The sequence below is a fragment of the Topomyia yanbarensis genome, chromosome 1 (genome assembly GCF_030247195.1).
Source record: "Topomyia yanbarensis strain Yona2022 chromosome 1, ASM3024719v1, whole genome shotgun sequence".
Classification (NCBI taxonomy): Eukaryota; Metazoa; Arthropoda; class Insecta; order Diptera; family Culicidae; genus Topomyia; species Topomyia yanbarensis.
In genome coordinates, this window is record NC_080670.1 from 96,282,461 (window position 1) to 96,288,460 (window position 6,000).

Consider the following 6,000-nt stretch of genomic DNA (forward strand, 5'->3'; position numbering starts at 1 on the left):
TACAAATCAAAAAAAAATTATCGGCGGTTGGCATTTTAATCAAGCGTTTAGCTTACTACTGCAACTAGTAGTACACCGCGGCTATTGGAGCACCCACCCTATTGTTTGTTAAATATTCAACAATCCTCGATTTTCGATATTTGCGGCATCGCGCCGCGAAAATATCCCAAAACTCTATAATACATTTGAGTTGCAAACACATGTAATATTACCTGAAGATCTAGAAACATAAAAAGTACTCCATTAGGTTAAATACCTAATAGGACATCTCAAATCTCTATCGCTTTGCGTGCCATTGACGGTTAATGATTGGGCACAAAGCTTTGGCTGCCTAGAGCTAAAATTTTTTTTTTCGATTTCTTGGTACAATGGCAAGCGACGTAGGATTTTGTGAAATGATGCACTTGCTAATGAAAAAGTGCTGTAAAAGTCATTAAAATCGACGCAAATTTAAAAAAAACTATCTGATAAAAATATAAAATCCTATACGTACGTCGCTGCAGATAGCAATTCTGAATACACTGTGCAAATTTCAAAACGATCCAAAAAGAGTTGTTTGACTTACATTTCCGACCAGCTAAAAAGTGGTTTCGAAAAAAAATAGTGTTTAAAATTTTCAGTACGCTCGGTCGGGGTATACATAAGAGGCGCTTCGGCGACACATCATTTTCAAAACTATTTAAGCACATTTTCAGCCATCGATTTTTTTTTTCGATTTTTTGAAAATTCTAGTAATGTAACCCCTTATAACTCGATATTTCCAACAACAGAGTACTTAGCATAGATCAATAACAACGTTTTCTAGCTTAATACTACTTCATTGATTGCATAGTTTCAATTTAATAAAAACTGTTGCATACGAACAGTTTTTAGAAGAAATAAAATATTTTTTTGGTAATGGCTTTCGAATTTCACTTTTGAAGACGAAAACCCCATTAGCCGAAACTTTACTCCCATGTAATTTAAACATCAATGTCACAAATGACGTTTCAAGGTCGCAGAGATGTTTGTTTTCGTCGTTTAATGTTAAATTAAAAAGCCAAAACATGTATCTTCAAAATAAAAAAAAAAGGTCCATTCAGTAGATCTTTCGCAAATTATTCCCAAAAAACACCTCAATTTTAGGCCTCGAGAGTAGAGGACCCCCTTGAAATTTCGATGGTACATGATGCAACAAACATCAAAGAATATTATAAAAAATCTTTAATATGATAGTTCAAATATGATTTTCCTATCTTAGCCAACTTTTTGCTCCAGCTATTCCTTAGTGTGCTGGAAAGAATGAATCAACCCCTATGTTTGAGAAAACCGGTCAGACGAGTGGATAACCAGTTTCATTCCGAGGGCTATTTGGCATACATATTCAAAGAATTGCTCATGTTTAAAAGAAGGAGTCAACTCCTATGTTCGAATAAACCGAGCATACGTGTTGATCACAGCCCTTATTGATTCATCTGCTACATAAATTGCCATCCACGGGTCAATCGGAACATAGAGCATTGAACGAACGTTCCTGCCCTTAGTACACATGCTCCTTCCAGATAAATCAGAATTTAACTGTAGAAAAGCTCTAGAACTGATAAAAACCATAGCAGCCAACAACAATATTATAATTAATCCGTCGATTGTATTGACAGGTTTTGAAACCGCTGAGATAAACGCTATAGCAAGGATTGTTCCCAATTCTTTGCGATATGGTTGCTTTTTCCACCTAACGAAACATAGGTGGAAACGGATCCAAAAATTGGGATTATCTGGAATTTATTTGAAAAGCATGCAAATGCAGATCTCTTTCAGACAAACCCAGGCCTTGGACTTTTTGAAACCTCAAGATGTGCCTGAAGGCTTGGGTATTGTCCGTGCTTCAGCTCCGGAATAAATGTCCCCGTACTTCGATTACAAAAAAAATACGTTTTGGGGAAGCGAAGGATTGGAAAACACTGCGCACAGGCCAAATTTTCCTTTGAATTATGGATCATGCAATACAACACCCTCAATGACATACCCAGAACCTCAAACGCAATAGAAGGGTATCACAACCAATTAAATGCACTCATAAAAGGTACCAGTGACCTTAAACTTTATGCGGTTGTGAAAGCATTCAAAGAGGACGAGCAGTCCACGTAGGCGGAATATATGCGATATCTGCAAGGAGATATGATAAACCGACGTCTCTGTAAAAAAACAGGTAGAAGTGACAAAAAATTAAAAGAAGTTCTAATTGCCGACCAGGAAGATGGTACAACATTAAAAGATACCATTTTATCAATAGATCTTATATTACAAAACCAAACCTGAATATTAATATTAATAAATAAGTTATCTTCAGTTAAAATACCTCAATTTCCGGGAAATGGTTTTTTCTGGGGTATGAACTTCTGGGTATTTATTCATTCTGGGTAACGGTTTTCTGGGCAAAAATACTTTCTGGGAAAAGGTTTTCTGGTGATTGGTACTTTCGACGGAAGGGTTTTCTGGAGAATGGTTCTTTCTGGGGAAAAAACTTCGGTGTTTTAGTTTCTGGGGAATGGTTTTCGGGGGAAAGTCGTACAACCGCAGACGAAATCGTTTTGCGTATTGTTGACAAAAGCAGTTGTCTCACATCGTTTTGATCAAATATTTTATTGCGAAATATTGTGAATTGGACGAAACAAATGGATGTATTCTACACTGAGATAATTTTCGGCAAGCCGAAAACATGCGATGCGGCTAGCGCATGAACGAAAGATCCCGATTCTAGGCCATCGTTTGATTATATATTCAAGCTTGAATTGTGTTTTAAATGGATCATTTGTTTGAATATCACTAAAGATAATTTTTTTTACGGTGAAATCCTTTTGAACCCAGTTAGGAAATCCGGAGGATTTCGCCGCCTCTACATCTAATAGCCGGATCTTGATCAACTAAGTGAAAATAATAAAGCAATAAAATGTATTTTAACGAATGCCGAAGTAGTTCGTACTTATTTACAGAAATTCCCTGCGTAGGAACAGCATGGTTTGAATAAATTTTAAACTATAGACTAATCTACCTATTTCGTCGTTTCACCTCGACCGATTTCGTAGCTTGACTTGTTGACAGACGCTCATGTTAAACTTTCATAAAGGCGCAAAAATCTATAAATTCGTCGGTTTCAAAGTCGGCCGATTTAACCAACCAAAACCGATTTCGTCGTGAGGAAAATCGGGAGGATTTTTTATGGGGCGGCACGACGCACAATTTTTATGAGTGTTTTGAACAATATGAAAGTATATGGATCAGCATTTTGGTAAATGCGGGATACTTTCGGGACGTTTTACCATGCCAAACAATACCTTGAAATCCAGAACTGTACCGTCCAATCCGGGACGTCTGCTCACTTTATGCAAGATGAGGTCTCAGCAGTCATGCATTTTAAAACAAATGAAAACAAGCGAAATATTTCTACACAGAAGTCATAAGAATATTGGAGTGCTTGTACTTACGTATTTATTAGCGATTCGAATAATCAAGCACGACAGCTGATATTTATATATAGACAGAGATGCCAGGTACTTTTTTCAAATGTCTGCAATAATAATTTTAAAAGTCTGGGAAGAACAAAAAATGTCAGGAAAGCTAGTGTAACCAAAAGCCTTTATATTCAAAAATCTGCAAATATCTGCAACAAAACTTAAAAATCTGCAAATATCTGCAACCAAACTAGAAAATCTGCAATTATCTGCGTCATCCAAAAAATTTGCAGCTTAAATTAAAAGTCTGCGAATTTGCAGACTTGTCTGCAAATCTGGCATCTCTGTATATAGAGGTTTCATTTTCTTTATGGTGCAGTTTATCAGAATTCAGAACTATTCTAGCCAAACATATCAAAAGGTCCTAAGTGCAACCCGGTCAAAAAATGCGAACGAGCATGGTCAGGCCACAGTCTATAGAGAATAGTTGCGCAAAGAGTGAAGTAAAAAAAGGCCTACCTATCGAGCACAATTGGAATCCATCTCTAATACCTCTGCAGCAAAGTTGGATTCTAATTTTGTAGACTTTTTTCGGCTTCACTTTCTGCACGCTCTTTGTGTACCTTTATACTAGGGCCTTTAGGTCAGGCTATTTAGGCTGTGAACCATTTGGCGATTTTTTTAACCTTTAGTTAAAATTTGACAGTTCGAAAGTTATTTTCTCTTGAATGGAAAAATTTAACCGAGAGAGCGAACCATTTCAAAAGTTGACATACACAGAAAACTTGCATTACCTAGCAGTAGGTAATTTTAAATCTGTGCATCCTACTTCCTCCAACGAAAAACCGAAGAGGAGTCCAAATTTACCCAAAAATAATGAGATATTCCCCAAAGTCGACTAAACTTCATCCCATTAATTTTGAGTAAAAAAATCATTCCCTCTCGCTTGTTTTCCGGCGATGAAATAAGGACAGCAAATTAATATAACCTACTGGTAGGTAATGGATTTTAAGTGTGTATGGATAGTTATTTAGAATCACAGATAACAGACGTTTAGGCTAGAACAAAATTTCTTCAAAAACCTGTGTAAACTTTCAAATTCATAAACGTTGGAAATCCGTGCTTCACTATTGCCATCTGCGCAACTGTTTGCTACACGTGTTTGACAGCTCCACTCTAACTGCATTGTATCGATCACTGCGCCGTCTACAAACGTTTGCCAAACGTGTTTCAGACGTCTGATTTATTGGGAATTTCAGTAGCGGGTATTTACACACGATTTAAATCGAGCCTAAACGTCTGTTATCTGTGTTAGAATTGACCTAGGAATTGACAGCTGCGATGATCACAAGTTGGTAGAGGTGTGAACATTTGTCGATATTTTAAAATAGGGATCTTTAGGGGTGTGCGGGTTAAGGCATATTCTGATGCAGATTAGTACCGTGAGTTAATATCTCAGTCCTTTTTCAATTTTTTGGCCCGAAACTATTGAAAAAAACATTTTTTAGTTTGTTTCCTTTTAGGACAATAACACATCCAAACCCATGCGACTTGCACGACCCTATAGGTTGCCTTATCAGATCTACCATAGTTTGCAGATGAAACTTGGGATGGCAGGTTGCTAGCGGATTGACAAAGTACCAGATCATGCTGTGTGGGGTGCTGTCCCGGTTAACAATGAGGCGAACGAGATATTTGCAGATACGTCATTTAGTAGGACAACTGTCAGTTTGCTGGTTGAGTTTAATTTGGTTTTTTTAAATTTAAAAATCATAAAAGAATAATTAAGGTTTAAGAATGATATGAGTGTACTCGTAAGGACACCCGCTACCAATACATATGAAAAACTGGCACAATTTTTCCAAATTAAATATCCCTATTATTATTTTTCTTATTACATTAAGTATGACAGTCATAGCACAGAGAACAGACGTCCATCTTCAGCATTCAACTTGTGTAAAATCTCTAACGGTTTCGAAGGTAGTTTGGATATCTAAACCAGGTGCGCTACTGTCGTCATGTTTTTTTTGTGGCTGAGTGCGACAGAATTGACAGCGGTTATTTCTATACCCAGTCAAACTAGTCCGGAACCGATTCGGACTTCCAGCATGAATTCCAGCTCAAATGCGTCAACCGATAGAGTCGGTATCGGTTGTTTTTTTTGAGCTAGATTCCATGCTGAATCCATCCAGGATTTCGAACCGGTTCCGGAATCGATTTGACGGATAGTTGGGATAGGTTGGTGTGGCGGCGCTAGTGTTTTTCGTATATTAATTCAAATGTTTACACACGTTTTTTAAATATTTTTGTTCGATCATGGATGTCTGTTCTCTGTGGTCATAGCCTCGAAAAGTAAACATTGTAAATATCGGAATTGCTGAATACGTTTCCCCATTATAAAACACCTCATGGATATCAGCTGGTAAGTAGTTGTAGTAATTCTCATTATAATAGAGTCATCGGTAACTAATTAATCTACTCGCTTAACTCCCTATAATCGCAAGTCAGTCCCATGTCGATAGGTAATTCCATAGAACATGGGACTGACTTGCGATTATGGGCAGCTAAC

General features: G+C 37.2%; 1 protein-coding gene across 4 annotated transcripts in view; it reads right to left on the reverse strand.

The window, feature by feature from the left end:
- The window catches only part of LOC131675795 (beta-1,3-galactosyltransferase 5-like), a 119,729-nt gene extending 115,870 nt beyond the window's left edge, over positions 1-3,859 (reverse strand). For 2 of the 4 annotated variants that reach the window (XM_058980731.1, XM_058972670.1), the window contains exons 1-2: positions 3,779-3,859; positions 3,465-3,510 (exon numbers count right to left, since the gene is read on the reverse strand). The gene's annotated coding sequence lies outside the window, so the exon portion shown is untranslated. The other 2 variants (XM_058958448.1, XM_058965416.1) reach the window with 2 other exon arrangements.
- Between the last annotated feature and the right edge of the window lie 2,141 nt (positions 3,860-6,000).